This window comes from Notamacropus eugenii, chromosome 2 (genome assembly GCF_028372415.1).
Source record: "Notamacropus eugenii isolate mMacEug1 chromosome 2, mMacEug1.pri_v2, whole genome shotgun sequence".
NCBI classification, from domain to species: Eukaryota; Metazoa; Chordata; class Mammalia; order Diprotodontia; family Macropodidae; genus Notamacropus; species Notamacropus eugenii.
The window spans coordinates 4,415,739-4,424,177 of record NC_092873.1 but is presented as its reverse complement, the minus strand read 5'-3'; the positions used below and the strand labels follow the sequence as shown (position 1 = coordinate 4,424,177).

Here is an 8,439-nt window from a genome sequence, read left to right as displayed (position 1 = left end):
CAAAACCACTGAGGTGTTTGAAAAATGTAGCTTCCATGTTAATAACATTTCTTATTCCTAGCTCCTAACCAGAGGTGTGCTGAGAAATGCTTAAGAACCAGTTCTCTGGGGAAATATATCTTTTATATACTTCAAATTTAATCCACAATATTATTTTTTCTCTAATTGTGTGAAATCTAAATCATCTAGAAAACAATTAAGTTCAAATTTTTAGCATTTACTTAATTCTTCTATCTAAATGTTCGCACTTGAAATTCTTTGTGAGAATTTCTTTGTGATCCCCTTTGTGCCAATTCCCAAGCACCCTTGCAGTATGGCTGCGTATTTTGAAGGAATACAAGCCACAGTGTGGTCCTAAGGACGTGGAAAGAACTTTGCTCAGTTGAGAGAGAATGTCACTGTAACTAATGTCAGTGTACTATCTTGATGTTAACTTCAACATAATTTCCTTTCTAGCTAAGCGTTTTATTTTGTGGTGCTTTATTTGTTTCTCTACTAAATAAGTGTTCCTCTACTGGGTTCTTTACATTTTTTTAAATTGTTTTTTTCTGTAGGATGAAATGAAAACTGTTCAGCATTTGGTAACTTAAATTGTTTATTAGGACCTGGAGACCCATCTTGACCATACTTGGAAAAACTTAGGAATATAGTATACTATCAGTATGTAAGCTGATTTTCCAGAAGACTTCCATTCAGAAGGTAATGTAAAATTGAAAACTGATGACCCATTTTAATTTTGTATTGTTGATTATTGATTGATTGACAATTGTGTCTAATCACTGGAATCAATATTTGTGAATTTACCATAGATTTTATTGTATAAGCCTCATTGGCAAAAAATTTAAAGTTTTACTTCCTTGTTCCTCTAGGCTTAAGTCCAACCACAGAATCAAATCTTTTAGTTTTGCTGACCATTGGCAGAAATGAGGCAACCTGGTCATAGGATACGTGCCCAACATAAGATTTTTCAGATGTGAATCAACTCTGCATTTTCTTTTTTCCCCAGGGTTAGGGAAATATGCTATCTGAGACAAGACAAAAAAAAGTCCACCTTTCCTCTCTGTGTGATCAATCACAAGCTTATGTAATTTGAATGACTGGATTTCTTCCATTACCTTATGTAGCCTAACTGTATTAAACAGTTGCTCTGACTGTTGGTGCATCCTGGGCTACTGAGGAGCCTTTGTGTTGACAATTGCTAGCCTTGCTAGTAAATTGACTGATATCAGACATTTGTGTCTCAGTTTCTCTTTATCAATTTTTTTCAATAGTAATGAGCTAATAAGACAGAGAAAAAAAATTTGCAAGTCATTTTCCAGGATTAAACAAGGTCCATATGAGCCCAGAAATCTTTGTTAAATATGAGGGACTTTGGTAGTTATTTAGTGTCCCATTTCATACTTTGAATCTGTATGTTTTCCCTTTGCTATTTAAATTATTTGGGATTCAAATTGGCAGAGTTCCCTATAGAAAAGCAAAGATTACTTCACAAAAGTTCAATTTCTATTAGTAAACAACTAATATAATATCTGTCAATATTATGAAATCTTTTATCCCAGATGATGAAGATTATAGTACTTCTCGCCCCTGTCATTTTCAGAGGATAGCTGATTATTTCATTTTTCCTGGGTGTTACACTTTAGGAAAACTCTTGATTGCTGGAGCATGCATGGAGGAGGTTTATTTGTGTTTATTTCATAGGAAAAACAGTTAAGGAATTAATTATCATATTTTTGGAGAATGAAAATTTAATTTTTGGTGGATAGGACTTGAAGATACGACTTACTGAACAGAGATTAGACATATTCTGCTTGGCCCTAGAAAGAAAAACAGGGAGTAATGACTGCAATATTCAGAGGCAAGTTATGACTAGCAAGAAAAGGTTTCCTCATTTTCTGGTTCCAGGAGCCAAGATGGCAGAGTGATCAGTAAGTACTATCTCCCTCCCCTTGTTTACCTTGACCAGTGCAGAGATTATCTCCCCAGAAAAAAACCTGGAAGAGTGGGAGAAACAGAAAGGTAAACAGATTCTCCGCACGGGAGGCTAGAAAGATAGCTAAGCAGGGTTCCTCTTGCTGTGACCACAGGTGACCAGTGCAGGATCAGAGCTGTCCCAGAAAGTCCCACCTCAACAAACCTGGAGAAGATCCTGAACCCCAGGGGGGTGAAGCCAGCAACTACCAACTGGCTTCAGGATCACAGGCGTGCCTCAGCACCCCAGTGGAATCAGGAAGACCCTAGCGCAGAAATCTGAGTTTGCCTATGCTCTAGCTCAACAGAGGAACCTCCAGGTTCCAGACCATCCCTTCTCAGCACTTAACGAGCTAGTTCCAGGGTAATTGTGGGGAAACTCAAAAAGACCTAACCAGCCTCTGCTTTCAAACGCCAGGCAGCTCAACACCAGATAAGCTGCAGCATTTAATTTCTAGCTGAAGGAATCAGAGCACAACACACAAAGCCTCAAGGTTTAAGCATAAGAGCTGTGGGACAGAATTTCCTGTGCCACAAACTCACAGATCTACCTTAAAAGCCAGGAAAAGGGTTATCATCATGAGTAAAAAGATATTGTTAGATTATGTTTTTTAATACATTCTGCTATCTGTCTTGCTTTTATGGGAGAGTTCATCCCATTCACTTTCATAGTTCTGCGTAGAGGGCTAAGGGGAGTGCGAGTCCCATTATCAAGGCCATAGATGAGGCAAAGCCTGTTCTTGTAGGACTTGTGCTTACTCCAACCCTGGCAAAAGCTCTCCATGACCCTGGAACCTGATGTTCCTGCATATATTCATATTCTTTGAAGAAAAGTTGCAATTGGGTCTGGGAACTCAGGAACTAGCTTCAGGAGCAAGGTAAGCTTCATTACTTTCTTTGGGTATAAGGACGTGGGTAAGTCATGGGATGGTGAAGCAATGTCATGAGATGGTGAAGTAATGGGTTGAGCTCAGCCTGCACGTGATTGTGGTTACAGCCCTTAAATACCCTGACCCTCAGTTGAATAAACTGAGTTGCCTTACATTGCCTCCTGAGAACAACATAGGGTCTTGCTGGTCAAGACCCTCTACCCAAGGAGGAATCCCACAGTTATGATTACTATTTGTGTCTTTCCCTCAGTCCCCTTTCCCTTTGTTTATGCTTTCATTTCTCCCTTTTTCCTTCCCCTCCCCAATAGAGTTTTATGTTTTGTCCATGGCCTCTTTCAGTTCTCCTTCCCTTCTTTCAACCTCCCTCCCTTTTAATTTCCTTTTCCCTCACTACTTCTTACCTGCCTTTTGGCCTCCCCTCCCTTTTCCTTCCCTCTTCCCCTCCTATTGCCTATAGAGCTAGTTGTATTTCTATGCTTAACTGAGTTTGTTGTACCCTCCTTAAATCCATTCACATGAAAGTATCTCTCAAACAATACTCATCCCTTCTCTCCTTCTCTCTAGTGTAATATATTTTTGTGCCTCTTCCACGTGTGAGTATGTGTGTGTGTGTGTGTGTGTGTGTGTGCGTGTGTGTGTAATTCTCAAGCTTAACAAGTGTCATCTTCCTTTATAGGGATGTACACAATTTGCTCATATTGTGCAACAAGTTTTTTCCCCCCTGTTTACCTTTTTATGCCTCACTTGAGACCTGCATTTGAAGATAAAATTTTCTATTTTATTCTGGCCTTTTCATCAGGAAGGTCTAGAAATCTCTTATTTCATTGAATGTCCATCTCCCTGCCCGAAATATTATGCTCAACTTTGCTGGGTAATTAATCCTTGGTTCTAGTCCTTTACCTTATGGAATATCATTTTTCAATTCCTTCGATCTTTTAATGTAGAAGTTGCAAGGTCCTGTGTGATCCTGCCTGTAGCTCCTCAATATTTGAATTGTTTCTTTCTGGCTGCCTGCAGTATTTTCTCCTTCTCTTGATAGTTCTGGAATTTTGCAACGATATTTCTTGGTGTTTTGAGTTTGTGGTCTCTTCCAGAAGGTCAACAATGGATTCTTTCAATGACTATTTTGCCCTCTGGATCTAGGACTTCTGGGCAATTTTCCTTGATGATCTCTTGGATGATATTGTCCAGGCTATTTTTTTCATCATGGCTTCCTGGTAGACCAATAGTCCTTAGATTTTCTTTCCTGGATACAATTTTTCAGGTCATTCGTTTTTCCAATTAGATATTTTACATTTTCTTCTATCTTTTCATTCTTTAGATTATGTTTGACTGATTCCTGATGTCTCAAAGATTCATTAGCTTCTACTTGCCAGATTCTATTTTTTATCAAATTGTTCTCTTTAGTTAACTTTTGTATCTCCTTTTCCATCTATCCAATTGTTCCTTTTCAGGAATTATTTTCACCAGTTAGATTTTGTCCTTCCTTTTCCATTTGTTCAATTTTCCTTTTTAAGAAGCTGTTCTGGTCAGTGAATTCTTTTTTTTTTTTCATATTTTTGAAGTGATTGGGCAGTTTTCCTCCTATTTCTCTAATTTGGGTTTTAAAATCCTTCCAGAGATCTTCCAAGAAGGCCCTTTGTGCTTCCTACCAATTCATATTCCCTTGTGAAGTTTCAAATGGGAGCACTCAATGCTGGCCCCTTGGGTATTTGTGTTTTGGTCCTTGTCCCCATAGAAAGAAAAGAAGAAATTATAGAAACAATCAACAAGTTCATTCAAGAGAATGACAATAACCAGACAAAGTACTAAATTTTATGGGATTCTGCAAAAGCAATTCTTAGGGGAAGTTTTATATCTTTGTGTTCCTAAGCTTGAGTAATAATTAACTGTAGCAAAAAGAAGATCAAAAGACATTGAAGAAATTAGAATAGGCAAAAAAGAAACTAAGTTATCACTCTTTGCAGATGATATGATGATATATTTACAGATTCCTAGAGAATCAAGTAAAATACTATATGAAATTAAAAAAAAAACCAACTTTGGCAAAGTTGCAGGTTACAAAATAAACCCACACAAATCTTCTTCATTTCTATATATCACTAACAAAGCAAAACAACAACAGATAGAAAGAGAAATCTCATTTAAAGCCACTGTACTATAAAATATTTGAGAGCCTACCTGCCACAACAAACCCAGGGACTATGTGAACACAATTACAAAATACTTTTCACACAAATAAAGTCAGACCTAACTAAGCGGAAAAACATCAGTTGCTTGTGGGTGGACAGAGTCAATTTAATAAAAATGACAATTCTACCTGAATTAATTTACTTATTCCATGCCACAGCAATTAAATAATCAGATAATTACTGTGTAGAGCTAGAAAAAATAATTTCAAAATTCATCTGGAAGAACAAAAGGTCCAGAATAGCAAGGGAACTAATGAAAAGAAATGCTAGGGAAGGTGGCCTAGCTCTACCAGATGTCAAATTATATTACAAAGCAACAATTATCAAAACCACTTGGTACTGGCTAAGAAACAGAAGGGTAGTCCAGTGGAAAGGGTTACGTACCCAAGACACAGTAGTCAATGAATATAGCGATCTACTCTTTGATAAGCCCATGGACCTCAGCTTCTGGGACAAAAATTGCTGAGAAACCTGGATAACAGTATGGTGGAAACTAGATATAGAGGAATGCCTGCCATCGTACACAAAAATAAAGTCCAAATGGGTTCATGATCTAGTTATAAAGTCTGATACTTTAAACAAATTAGTGGAGCAAAGAATAGTGTATTTATCAGATTTGTGCAGAAAGGAAAATTTTTAACTAAACAAGAGATAAAAATCATTATGAAATGCAAAATGGTTAATTTTGATTACATTAAACTGAAGAGTTTTTGCACAACTAAACTTAATGCAATCAAGATTAGAAGGGAAGCAGAAAACTGGGAAAGAAGTTTTGCAACAAGTGTCTGTGATAAAGGTCTGTTCTCTAAAATATATACAAAACTGAGTCAAATATACAAGAATACAAGTCATTCCCCAATTGACAAATGATCAAAAGATATGAAGAGGCAGTTTTCAGAGGAAGAAGTTAAAGATATCTACAGTCATATGAAAAAATGCTCTAAATCACTTTTGATTAGAGATGCAAATCAAAAGAACTCTGAGGTACCACATTACACATATCAGATTGGCTAACATGAGAAAACAGGAAGATAAATGTTGGAGAATATGTGGGAGAGTTGGAACACTAATTCATCGTCTGTGGAGCTGTGAGTTGATCCAGCCATTCTGGAGAACAATTTGCAACTATGGCCAAAGGGCTACAAAAATGTTCATATTCTTTGACCCAGCAATGTTGCTTCTAGGACTGTATCCCCAACATATCATAAAAATGGCCACGGGTCCCACATGTACAAAAATATTTATAGCAGCATTCTTTCTGGTGGCCCAAAACTGGAAATCAAGGGGATTTGATCTTCAACTGGAGAATGGTTAAATAAATTGTGGTATATGAATATAATGGAATACTATTATGCCATAAGAAATGATGAACAGGAAGACTTCAGATAGACCTGGAAAGACTCATATGAGCTGATGCTGAGTGAAAGGAACAGAACCGGGAGAACTTTATACACAGCAACAACCACAGTGTGAGAGGATTTTTTTTCTGGTAGACTTAGAACTTCATTGTAATGCAATGGCTTATAAAATTCCCAATGGTTTGTTAAAGCAAAATGCCTTCCACATCCAGAGAAAGAAGTATGGAATCCGATCACAGAATGTAGCAAATCATTTTCTTTTGTATTATGTTTTGGTTGCTTTTGTGATTTCTCCCAATCATTTTAGTTCTTCTGTGCAACATGACTAAGGTAAAAATGTATTTAATAGGAATATATATGTAGAACCTATACAAAATTGCATGCTGACTCAGGGAGGGGAAGGGAGGGAGGCAAGAAGAGGGAGGAGGAAAAATCTAAGTTATATGGAAGTGACTGTAGAATGCTGAAAAAAAAATAATAATAATAGTAATAATAATAAAAGAAAGGATTTCCTCTACTTGGTTTGGCAGCACATGTAGTAAAACTGGAACAATATAGAGAAGATTAGCATAATCCCTGCACAAGGATGACACACAAATTCTTGAAGTGCTCCATAGTTTTCAGCCAAGCACAATTAAAATATTGAAGAATTATAGTCAGGATCACAGAGGATCTTGCAACTTCTTCATTAAAAGATCGGGAGCGGGGTGGAGCCAAGCTGGCAAAGTAGAAAGACACACATACACTAGCTCCAAACCCACAGGCCATAAAATATCTATAAAAAAGAACTCCCAAAAAATTCTGCAGCAGCAGAAGCCACAGAACAATGGAGGGGACGAGATTTCTGTTCCAGAGAGCCCAGAAAACCTCTCGCAAAAGGTCTTTCACGCTGCAGACCCAGAGCCGAGCCCAGCCCTGCTTTGGCCATGCAATACTGACAGGAGCAGATCAGAGCAGGCTTCAGGGACTGAATCTCCAGCAGCCGTGCAGGTCCCTCCACCCACAGGTGACAAGGGTTGGTGAGAGGGTCTCTTTGGCGGGTCAAGAGGGGAGTGGGGTGCCCCCATAACTCAGGCCCCCTCGGGAGGCAGCAGCAGAGGCGGAAGCAGACGAGGGCTCCCCAAGCCAGCAGGAGCCCAGATCCATTGTTAAAAGTCTCTGCATAAAGCCCCTGAGGGAACTGAGCCCATGAGGCGGCCCTGCCCCCACCTGAGCAGCTGAACCTAATCTCACACTGAATAGCAGCCCTGCCCCCGCCCAAAGCCCTGAGGCTGGGAAGCAGCATTTGAATCTGAGACCCCAAGCTCTGGCTGGGTGGATCTGGAGGAAAAGTGGGTGTGGAAAGGACACTCAGAAGTGAAGTTACTGGCTGGGAAAATGCCCAGAAAAGGGGAAAAAAAATAAGACGATAGAAGGTTACTTTCTTGGTGAACAGTTATTTCCTCCCTTCCTTTCTGATGAGGAAGAACAATGCTTACCATCAGGGAAAGACACAGAAGGCAAAGCTTCTGTATCCCAGCCCACTCAATGGGCTCAGGCCATGGAAGAGCTCAAAAAGGATTTTGAAAATCAACTTAGAAAGGTGGAGAAAAAACTGTGAAGAGCAATGAGAGACATGCAAGGAAAGCATGAAAAGCAAGTAAACACCCTGCTAAAGGAGACCCCCCAAAATGCTGAAGAAAATAACACCTTGAAAAATAGGCTAACTCAATTGGCAAAAGAGGTTCAAAAAGCCAATGAGGAGAAGAATGCTTTCAAAAGCAGAATTAGCCAAATGGAAAAGGAGGTTCAAAAGCTCACTGAAGAAAATAGTTCTTTCAAAATTAGAATAGAACAGATGGAGGCTAATGACTCGATGAGAAACCAAGAAATCACAAAACAAAACCAAAAGAATGAAAAAATGGAAGATCATGTGAAATATCTCACTGGAAAAACAACTGACCTGGAAAATAGATCCAGGAGAGACAATTTAAAAATTATGGGCTTGCCTGAAAGCCATGATGAGCAAATGAGCCTAGACATCACCTT

The 8,439-nt window shown here is 38.7% G+C and overlaps 1 non-coding gene across 1 annotated transcript; it reads left to right on the top strand.

Moving 5' to 3' along the window:
- Positions 1–6,929: 6,929 nt before the first annotated feature.
- Positions 6,930–7,032, top strand: LOC140530524 (U6 spliceosomal RNA). The gene has a single exon (XR_011975962.1). It is a non-coding gene; the product is annotated as a U6 spliceosomal RNA (small nuclear RNA).
- The last annotated feature ends 1,407 nt before the right edge of the window (positions 7,033–8,439 follow it).